This window comes from Artemia sp. Qi Xiang Cuo, chromosome 5, assembly GCF_049724085.1.
Source record: "Artemia sp. Qi Xiang Cuo chromosome 5, ASM4972408v1, whole genome shotgun sequence".
Taxonomy (NCBI): domain Eukaryota; kingdom Metazoa; phylum Arthropoda; class Branchiopoda; order Anostraca; family Artemiidae; genus Artemia; species Artemia sp. Qi Xiang Cuo.
The window spans coordinates 80,690,144-80,701,864 of NC_142798.1; the positions used below are offsets into that span (position 1 = coordinate 80,690,144).

An 11,721-nucleotide genomic window follows, 5' to 3' on the forward strand; every position below is an offset into this window, starting at 1 on the left:
TTAAGTTCTGGTGGAAGATTCTGGTGCTTCCCAGTCAAACTTCCATGGTGTATCTTTCCACTCAGCATCCAGATGGCGTTTGAAAGCATCTGTTGATTCAGCAGCCACAGTGTCCTCCTTGAGGTTATTCCAGAGGTTCTCAATCCGATTCGAGAAGAAATTGCATCTTGCTCCAGTTGTAGCGTGATGTTTGCGGATTCGTCTAAGGTGTCCTCCTGTTTTGTGGGAGGTGTCGATCTCCAGGATCTCATTTTCTCGATTGGTTGAGAGGAGTTTGTGCGCCTGGATCATGTCTCCACGTTTCCGTCTGTATACTAAGGAGGGGAGGTTGAGTTCCTTCAGCCGTTTACTGTATGTCTTGTTTTCCATGCCGACAATCATCTTAGTGGCCCTTCGTTGGATTTGCTCAAGAACTGCCTTGTCCCTTTTGAATCAAGGGGTGGCCAGTATCATCCCCACCTCCAGTCTAGGTCTTACTAATCCTTTGTAGAGTTTGGTGATTACGTGTTTACTCCTACTGGTGATGCTGTGTTTGATGATGCCTAGGGCTCTACTAGCTTTGGCTGAGATTTTCTGTGAGTGGGAGCTGAATTTCAACTGGGAGTCAACAATGACGCCAAGGTCACTCTCCTCCTGGACAGGCTCAATTGTGTGGTGACTTCCAGAATTTTGGGTCATGAGGTACTGATGTTTGGGGTTTTTGTGTCCGAAGTGTATGACCTTGCATTTTTCTGCGTTGAATTCCAGCAGCCATCTTTTGACCCAGGAGCACATGTGGTTGAGATCAGTTTGGAGGGATTGGATGGAAGAAGAGGTGTTGGCAGGACCTATGAGTTCCAAATCATCTGCATATAGGGTGGTTTTGTTGCTGGTGATGAGGGGTAGCTCATTTATGTAGATGTTAAACAGGGTGGGGCCCAGGACACTGCCCTGGGGAATCCCACTAGTGACTTTGATTTCGTCAGAAAGGACATGGCTGTTTGGTCCAGTTATCACTTTCACTTGCTGTGTTCTGTCCCTCAGAAAGTCCTCTGTCCAACTGACCACTTGTGGACTAACAGATAGAGTAAGTAGCCTGTGAATGAGGTATCGGTGACAAACCTTGTCAAATGCTTTGGCTAGGTCTAACAATATAATATCCACAGGTAATCCTCTCTCTAGTAGGTCAGTTACAAGACTATATGACTCAAGAAGGTTTGTGTCCACCAATCTCTTTGAGCAAAAACCATGCTGACTACTGCTGATAAGTGAGTTGGCTTCAATATGGTTAATGATATGCTTGTTTATGATTCTCTCCATGACCTTGCATGCCACACATGTAAGGCTGCTAGGTCTGTAGTTTGCTGCAGAAGTTTTGCTACCCTTCTTGTGAATTGGGATGACTATTCCCTTCTTCCAGTCCCCAGGAAGCTTTCCTTGTGCCAGCGACAGATTGAATAGTTTTACCAGTGGGGCTGATATTGCAGGGCTTAATTCGTTCATCAGTCGTGGGCTGAGACCATCAGGTCCCGTCGATTTATTGGGATTGAGGTCCTTAAGCTGTTTGGTTACTTCTTTGATTGTGACTGGTGAGTGTACCATTGGGAAGGGAGTGTGAGCCTGTTCTGCTGGTGGGGGGTTGATTGGGGGTCATCCATGGAGAACACTGAGGCAAACTGCTGATTAAGCAGGTTTGCTTTTTCAGAGGGGCAAGAGGATATAGAGTTGTTGTTTACCAGGTCTGGTACGGTGTGTCTGCCTGGCTTCTTATGGGAGATGTATTTCCAGAATAATTTTGGGTTTTCCTTGACGTTTTTGGCCAGTCATTCTTCATGGCCAGTCGGCCAGTCTTTTAATGCATTCTGCCACCTGTCACTCTTGTTTTTCTGATTCTTGATTAGTCACATTTTTTTTCAATTTAGGCTATTGGCCTAGGTAGCCTACAAAGGTTAAAACAAGAGAGAAACATTGGGGGAGTACATGGGGAATATCTAATTTTGGCTATATATTTGCATATTAGAGAGGGTTAAGGATAAAGTGTAGCAGAGCAGCATGCAAAATGTGCTAGGCTAGCTACAATCAACCTTCTGCATAGGCCTAGCTTATTCTGAAGAATTATTTTCTAAATATGTTTCATTCTCAATACCCCTGAATCTGGACTTTTAATATGAAAAGCAACTGATCCAGAATCTTATAAATGTTAGTAAACTATCATCTCTTCCTGCCCTAGTTATGGGCTGCAAGCTTAACACTAATTAGGCTATTTACAATAAACTAGGTTTACCTGCTCAAACGAGGGATGGATGCACGCTATAGTATCCATGAGAAATTAAAATCTTATTTTTAATGGAAAGCATCATGTTTATACTTTCAAATCACACAACAACCCTTGCCTTCCATACAAAAAAACAACTGAAGATATTCAATAGTTTCTTCGCAAAATGTTGCAGTTTCTTTTTACGGCTAGCTTATACAGTGTGAGTTTTTATCACACTTGTCTCCGATGTTGTAAAAGAGAGGCGTCTAAAGTGGTTTGACCACACCATGCAGAGATCAGAAGAAGAAGAGCACATTACCAAAAATGCCTCAAATGCAAATAGAAGAAGAAGAAGATGCCTTCTACTACCAGTATGGAAGAAGAAAGCAGGAGGACAGAAGAAAACGAGGCTTGCGACAGTAAAGGCTGACTTAGAGCCTATTGGGGTTTTCCAAAAACTTGGGCGACGCTGGGATCGTCACTGGCTTGAAATTATTGAGCCTGCCACCCTCGAGCGAAATCTCTGGAAAGAAATATATCGTCGTCTGCTTGGCACCACGATGAGCCTGGATGCAGCTTGAACGTGGAACAAGTACAAGTATGTAAGCTATTCTATCAGCTGAATCAAATGCCTGTTCATTATGTATAAAACTGAGAACTAAAAAGGGTCTGAAAATTCAAATGCTTCTCTATCATTAACCTATTAGGTATACATGCCCTCTTCCCTTCTCAACGGTACACTTTTATTATCTAAAAAAAATTATCTACTAAAAATTATATTTTTGTTGAATAAGCAACGCCATGATAAACAATTTGTTCCCTACAGAAATTACGCTATGCATCTGTAATTACCAAACTCCCTCTTTTCATATTAACAGTAAAGTGATTTGATTCACTAGGTCGCTACCCTTTATTAAAACTCACATTCATAATCTCCAGTAATTTAGCTTTAACTTCGCAACCACCATATTTTTAAAACTCATGTTCACCTGCCACTTTCTAACACTTACTTTATCACTAATGGACGCACCGTTCCTATATCTAACTAGGTCAAGTCCAGACTGTCAACTTTCTCTCAATTCCTTAACTAGCTAATATAATATCTTACTATTATGCCGTCAGGCTACATCTTCTAGATCTTTGACAATTTTATCTATGGTCTCCATTCCAAATCTCCTTAATTCACACTTGTAGGTCTTCTCTACTTCTCTTAGTTTCCATTTATACTGGTAAAATCTATTTCTAAGAAACGAGTACAAAGCCCTTCTCTCTTCTACCAAGCCTAAGGCTTTTCTGCTAAGATCCCTAGCCACGTTTCAAAATGTTCTTCCTAAGACATCTTCTGTTCGTAAAATATTTTCCTAAAATCATTTCATCGAGTTTCTACATTGTCAAATTTTAAAATCTCCAGTTTTATATCCAATATTTCATGGAAACATCCTCTCAAATTCTTATCCTGGAGTTTAACAACTTCATAGCTACCTGAAAAATAAGCCCCCTTTGAAGTTTATATGACCACACTTTCTATAAAAACCCTGTATATCCTGAGGGCATAACTTACAACCCTTACCCTTAGGGCTGGAGGGATTTGTTATCCTCGAAGACATAATTTCCAGACCTTTCTAATAAGCTTAACAAAATGGCTTTAACAAAATTTTGATTGGAAGTGTTTGGGGAAATGATAGACGTGGAGAGAAACATTTGCCCTCTGATCACTTTCGGCTAATTAATTTAAAAAACTTTTTCCACAAAATAAGTTTTTCAAAGAAAAGTAAAGAACTCCATTAAAAAAAAATTAGCAAAAATAAAATCGAATAATCTACCAAGCGTGAAACTACATACGTAAAGGGTGTATGTTAAAAATTGCTGAAAATTTTTCTCCAGCATACAAATAGCAGGCCAAACATTAAAGTCTTAAAAAACTAAAAGATTTAAAGTATTATTTTCTTTTCCCCTGAAATGGCTATGCCAATATAAAACAAACAGAAATTAATTAAAAAAAAATTTTCCACAAAGTAAGTTTCTCAAAGAAAAGTAAAGAACTCCATTAAACAAAAAATAAGCAAAAATAAAATTAAATAATCTACAAAGCGTTAAACTACCACAAATCAGCATCGGTAAATAAATAAAACCCAAAACGAACAGAAATTACAATAATTAACCGGGTCAAACTCAAAACGAGCAGAAATTAACATAAGATCAGCGTAAAACCCCTATACCTTCCCAAGGCCGGAAAAAAATTTGCACTTTACTGAAAAAAAATAAATGTTTTTACTTTTATAACTTTAATAAATAAAATAATATTAACATTTTGATTACTAAATATCAGTATAAGTATATTAAACTGACAATGCACATTCACTTGTATTTTTTCAGTAAAGTGCAAATTTTGTTCTTAGCGCGCTAGCGCTGCCTAAGTAAAGAACGATGTGGGCACGATGTGTTTTTTTTTCAGCCGGGCACTTCGTATTGAAGGAATTGTCGTAGAAACTTCGAAAAGGGCTCATTCGATTGGAAATTGGAGTGGCTAGTGCCCTTTTTAATAGTCAAAAATGATTGGAGGGCAACTAGCCCCCCCACGCCCATTATTCCCCCAAACATATCTAATCAAAATTTTGAGATAGCCATTTTGTTCATTGTAGTTGATTTTCAAATAGAAAATATGTTTTTGAGGAGGACACACCCCCAAAAACCTCAGGGCAAGGGTTTTAAGTTATGCCCTGGGGGCATATAAGGTTTTTATAGTAGGCGTTGTCGTAAGAACTTCAAAACAGGCTTAAACACGCGCTGCCTATGATAAAAAAGGCACAAGTCCTCTCATTTTCTAATCGAACGAGCACTTTTTGAAGCTTCTACGACAAAACTCTCTGTAAAAACGTCATATGCCCCAAGGGCATAAATTACGACCCTTGTCATGAGGGCTATTGGGGGAGGGTTTTCATCCTCAAAGACATAATTTTCAGACTTTTCAACTAGGTTGAACAAAATGGCTATATCAAAATGTTGATCGAAAATGTTTGGGGAAATGATGAGGGTGAGGCAATTATCTCTTTGATTACTTCCGACTATTAAAATGGGCAATAGCCCTCTCAATTTCCAATCGAAAGAGCCCTTTTTGGAGTTTTTATGACAACACTTTCGATATGGCATTATTTGTCCCCAGGGTATAAATTACAACCTTCACCCTGAGGGCTGTGGGGAGTTGTCATACTCAAAAACATAATTTCCGGACCCTTTACATACGGAATAATGGCGGGCGTGAGAGGGGGGTCAGTTGCCCTTCAATCAATTTCAGCAATTAAATAGGGCAATAGCCCTTTCGATTTCCAATCGAATGAGCCCTTTTTGAAGTTTTTACAATATCACTATCTATAAAAACTTATATCCCCTGGGCATAACTTACAACCCTGGCCCTGAGGGCTCTGAGGGGGTTATCATCCTCAAAGACCTAAATTTTTAGACTTTCAACTACGTTGAACAAAATGGCTATCTCAAAATTTTGATTGGATGTGTTTGGGGAAATGGTGGGCGTGAGAGGGGGGTTAGTTGCCCTCCAATCACTTTCGACTATTAAAAAGGGCACCAGCCCTTTGAATTTCCAACCAAATGAGCTCTTTCTCAAGTTTCTATGACAAAGCTTTCAATAAAAACCGTATATGCCCCCAGGGCATTGCTTACAACCCTTGCATGAGGGCTGTGGGGGAGTTTAATCCTCAAAGATATAATTTCCGGACCTTTCAACTACTTTTTAACAAAATAGCTATCTCAAGATTTTAATTGGATGTTTTTGGGAAAATGGTGGGTGTGAAAGGGGGGTTAGTTGCCCTCCAAAAACTTTTGACTATTAAAAATGGCACTAGCCTTTTGAATTTCCAGTCGAATGAGCCCTTTTTGAAGTTTCTACGACAAAGCTTTCTATAAAAACCTTATATGCCCCCAGGGCATAACTTACATCCCTTGCCCTGAGGGATGGGGGGGGGGGAGTGTCCTCCTTAAAAACATATCTTCTATCTTGAAATCAACTGCGCTGAACAAAATGGCCATCTCAAAATTTTAATTGGATGTGATTGGACAAACAGTTGGCGTGGAAGGGGTGTTAGCTGGCTTCCAATCACTTTCGACAATTAAAAACGGAACAAGACACTCCAATTTCCAGTCGAATGAGCCCTTTTCTAAGTTTGTATGACAACTCCTTACACGAAGTGCCCTGGTATGGAAGAAAAAACAAATAATAATAATAATACATTGTGCCAACATCGTTCTTTACTTAGGCAGCGCAATTGCGCTGCCTATGAAAGAATATCGGTACTCTGTTCAACCCTAGTGTCTTGTATCGACCCTGCCAGTCTTTGATTTACAACAACATAACCAATAAGGTTGATGCTCATACCATTATGTAAATACAACTCCAACTAATGGTCCATTTTATGACCAGTTACTGTCATATTGGTTATGACAAAATTATTGTATTCAAAATTGTAACAGTCTATTACTATTTTCCTTCCATATACAAAATTTACCTGAGATAGGGTGTCATTTGTCCCTAGTTGTACCAGCAGGGGCATTCAAGTCTCCTAATTAAATACCACACTTCAACATGGAATCAACTCTATTTCTTCCTGTAACTGAGTGTATAGCTCATTTGAGTCACTACTATATCCATAAGTCGGTTCTACTGGGGCATATACAACTATGACTGATACATATTGACTATTAAATCAGCAACTAAAATTCAACAATTAATACTTACTCAACCTAACAAACATTTCGGAGCCTTCATATTCATCATCTGACCAACGTACACCATGCTTCTTACCAGAATAAAATAATTCTGCATCACCTAATTTCACGTTTCCTAACCCTTAAGATGAGTTTTCAAAATTCTTAATAAGTTTAGCCAATTCAGTATGAACTCATAAATTAAAATGACAATACGAAAGTTGTCTACGATGTTGGCACAATGAATCATTTTTATTTTGTTTTGTTTTTTCCATACCAGGGCACTTCGTATCGAAGGTGTTGTCTTAGAAACTTCAAAAAGGACTCACTTGATTGAAAATTGGAGTGGCTGGTTCCCTCTTTAATAGTCAAAAGTGATTGAAGGACCACTAGCCCCCCCCCCCCCACGCCCATCATTCCCCCAAACACATCCAATCAAAATTTTGAAATAGCCATTTTGTTCAGCGTAATTGATTTCCAGATAGAAATATATTTTTGAGCAGGACACTTCCCCAAAACCCTCAGGGCAAGAGTTTTAAGTTATGCCCTAGGGGCATATAAGAACGATGATGGCACAATGTATTATTTTTTTTTCCTCCAGTGCAGGGCACTTTGTATCGAAGAATTTGTCATAGAAACTTCGAAAAGGGCTCATTCAATTGGAAATTGGAGTGGCTTGTGCCCTTTTTAATAGTCGAAAGTGATTGGATGGCGACTAACACCCCATCCACGCCCACCATTTCCCGAAAAACATCTAATCAAATTTTGAGAAAGCTCTTTTGTTCAGCGTAGCAGATTTCCACATAGAAATTATGTTTTTGAGGAGGACACTCCCCCACAGCCCTCAGGGCAAGGGTTGCAAGTTATGCCCTGGGGGCAAATAAGGTTTTTATAGAAGGCGTTGTCGTAGAAACTTCAAAAAGGCTCATTCGATTGGAAATTCAAAGTGCTAGTGCCGTTTTTAATAGTCAAAAGTGATTGGAGGGCAACTAACCCCCCTCTCACGCCCACCTTTTCCCCAAACAAAATTTTGAGATAGCCATTTTATTCAACGTCGTTTTAGGTTCTTGAAATTAGGTCTTTGAGGATGACACCCCCCCCCCCCCCATAATACTCAGGGCAAGAGTTGTAAGTTATGCCCTGGGGCATATAAGGTTTTTATAGAACGCGTTGTCGTAGTCAAAAAGGACTCATTCGATTTGAAATTGAAATGGCTAGTGCTTTTTTAATAGTCGAAAGTGATTGGAAGGCAACTAACACCCCTTCCACGCCCACCATTCCCCCAAACACTCCCAATAAAATTTTGAGATAGCCATTTTGTTCAGTGCAGTTGAATTGCCATTTTTTTCCACACAGTTCAAAGTTCAGGAAATTATACCTTTGAGCAGGACTCTCCCCCCAGAGTCTTCAGGGCAAAGGTTATAAGTTATGCCCTGGGGACATAAGCTATAAGATTTATTAAAATCTTTGTCGTAGAAACTTGAAAAAGGGCTCATTCGATTGGAAATTAAAGGGCTAGTGCCCTTTTTAATAGTCGAAAGTGATTTGAGGGCAACTAACCCCCCTCTCACGCCCATCTTTTCCCCAAACGCATCCAATAAAAATTTTTAGATAGCCATTTTATCAAACGTAGTCGAAAGTTTTGAAAATTTGGTCTTTTAGGATGACAACCCCTCCCCACAATAGCCCTCAGGGCAAGGTATTTAAGTTTTGCCCTGGGGGCATATAAGGTTTTTATTGAAAGCGTGGTCGTAGACAATTCAAAAGGGCTCATTCAATTGGAAATTGAAAGGGCTAGTGCCTTTTTAATGGTTGAAAGTTATTGGAGAGCGACTAACGCCCCTCTCACACCCCCCCTTTTCCCAAACACATCTAATAAAACTTTCGAGATATCCATTTTGTTCAACGTAGTTGAAACTTCTGGAAATTAGGTCTTTTAGGATGATAACCCCCTCAGTGCAAGGGTTGTAAGTTATACCCTGGGGGAGTATAAGGTTTATATAGAAAGTTGTTGGAGAAATTTTAAAAAGGGCTCATTTGATTGGAAATTGAAATTGCCCTCTTTAATAGTCGAAAGTGAGTGGAGAGTAATTAACCCCCCTCTCACGCCCACCATTTTCCCAAAAACGTTCAATCAAAGTTTAAAAATAGCCATTTTGTTCAATGTAATTGGAAGTTCTGGAAATTATGTATTTAAGGATAATAAACCCCCCAGAGCCGCCAGGGCTAAAGTTGTAAGTTATGCCCTGGGGGCATATAAGGTTTTTGTAGATAGAGTTGTCGTGAAACTTCAAAAGGGGTTCATTCAATTTAAATTGAGAGGGCTAGTGCCCTTTTTAATAGTCGAAAGTGATTGGAGGGTAACTAATCCCTCTCTCACGCCACCATTCCTCCAAGCACATCCAATCAAAATTTTTAGATAGCCATTTTGTTCAACGTAGTAGAAAGTTCTGGAAATTAGATCTTTGAGAATGACAACCACCCCCCCCCCCCTCTTCCGCCCTCAGGGCAACGGTTGTAAGTGATGCCCTGGGGGAAAATAAGGTTTTTATTGAAAGTGGTGTCGTAGAAACTTCAAAAGGGTTCATTTGATTGGAAATTGAATGGGCTAGTGCAATTTTTTAAAGTTAAAAGTGACTGGAGAGCAACTAACGCTCCTCTCCCGCCCACCATTTCCGCAAGCACATCCAATCAAAAATTTGAGATAGCCATTTTCTTTAACGCAGTTGAAAGTTCTGGAAATAAAGCCTTAGAGGATGACAACCGCAATAACAACCCTTAAGGCAAGGGTTCTAATTTATTCCCTGGGGGTGTTTAAGGTGTCTGTAGAAAGTTTTGTCGTTTCAAAAAGGGCTCATTCGATTGGAAATCGAAAGGCCTAGTTCCATTTTTAATAGTCGAAAGTGATTGGAAGGCTTGACATTTTTTTTAGTAAAGATCGATGTGGGTATAATGCATAATTTTTTTTGTTGCTGTTGTTTAGACCAGGGCCCTTCGTATCGAAGGAGTTGTCGTGGGAACTTCGAAAAGAGCTCAATCGATTGAAAATAGAAAGGGCTAATACCCTTTTTAATAGTCGGAAGTGATTGGAGGGCAACTATTCCCCCTCCCACCCCCACGCTTCCATTTGCCCATTAGGTTTTAAAACTAAATGTTTCCTTAAGATTAAATCAAAATGCACTGTGTTAATTCTAATTCCCAATAAGGCATCTCAACAGTATCCCGAGAACGACTGAGGGTATTATGTTCAAACTTTCGGGTTACTTCTGCTCTTAAAATTTAACCAAATCAAAATAGCGTAAGTGTATCCAAGCTATTAAAGAAAGAAAACAGATTTTTTTGTGAATGGTATCAAGTTTTCCATGTCAGGTGAACTAGAGGTGGTATGAAACTAAATTAAACACTACTATTTGTGTCCAGATTTTTAAAAGGGTGTATGTTGTTAAAAATTGCTGAAAATTTTTCTCCAGCATACAAATAGCCGGTCAAACTATAAAGTCTTAAAAAAACAAAAACACTTTAAGTATTATTTTCTTTTTCCCTGAAAAGACTATGTCAATATAAAATGAACAGAAATTAATTAAAAAAAAAACTTTTTCCACAAAATAAGTTTTAAGTAAAAAACTGCATTAAACGAAAAATGAGCAAAAATAAAATCAAATAATCTACCAAACGTGAAATTACCGCAAATCAGCATCGATAAATAAATGAAACCCCAAAACGAACATAAATTTATTATTGTTATTATTATTCATTTATTGCCCGTCAAAAAAAGGTACAATAGACGGAGTAATTACTAAAGTAACAAAAAGATACAGAAAAAAAAATTCATTCCATACATTATATTAATACAAACAAACTATGGTGAACAAATTGGTGAGCATGGATGATTAAACTTACTTTGAAAACGGGATAGAGATTTATAAATTCTAATGTTAGGGTCAGCTAGCTTATACAAATGAATAATTTTACTGTTTCTTGTCCAAGGGGGCAAATGTAAAAGATATTTAGCAAATCTGAAGAAGTATTGATCATAGGTGTTTTTTGTCTGTAACTGTAAAGAATTTCCAGAAAGGAGCAATGCAAAGGAGATGTGGAAGAGCTGTGGCGTTGTAAATGGATGCTAGAAGCTAGCAGTTGCAACGTAATTTGCTTTTTACGATTCCAGCCTAAGAAATTCTAATTTTACGCTCAACGTGAGAAATCAGCAAACCACGTGTGAGGCCTATAGATGTGCCAATTGGAAGGCCGAGGTATGTAATATGGTCTGCGGGTTTAACAAGAGAACCGTCCAGATTTAGAAGAGAAGTAAAGGGATTTCGCCAATTGAAAAGGATAACTTCAGATTTCTCAGGATCAAAAGACAGCCAGATTTTTGAATATTCATCTTTGAGGATTTTGAAATTCTGCTCAATGCGCTGGATCGTACAGCTGAGATTCAGGATGTCATCAGCGTAACAAATAAGAGACATATCGATTCTCCCAAGAATGCATGAATGAAGAAACTTTGCCTGAGCATCCAGGACACTATTATTGAACGGGATTGGGGAAGTGATAGCTCCCTGTCTAGTCTCTTTCTTAACGAGGATGGGGTACAGAGGAATCACAAGCTTATTCGAGGCATTCAAAGGGTTTGGCCTCAGACGAGAATTAATGCAATTATATTGGAATTGGTGAAGAGCCGATCGCAGGGGAAAACAGGATGGGAGTTTTAAACGCACTCTTAGATTCCTATATAAATCCCTGAGAACACGGATAACTGATGG

General features: G+C 38.9%; 1 protein-coding gene across 1 annotated transcript in view; it reads right to left on the bottom strand.

The window, feature by feature from the left end:
* Positions 1-2,397, bottom strand: part of fra (neogenin protein frazzled) — a 173,226-nt gene extending 170,829 nt beyond the window's left edge. Inside the window, exon 1 of the mRNA XM_089089232.1 lies at positions 2,264-2,397. The gene's annotated coding sequence lies outside the window, so the exon portion shown is untranslated. The remainder of the gene's footprint in view (positions 1-2,263) is intronic.
* Positions 2,398-11,721: the final 9,324 nt, after the last annotated feature.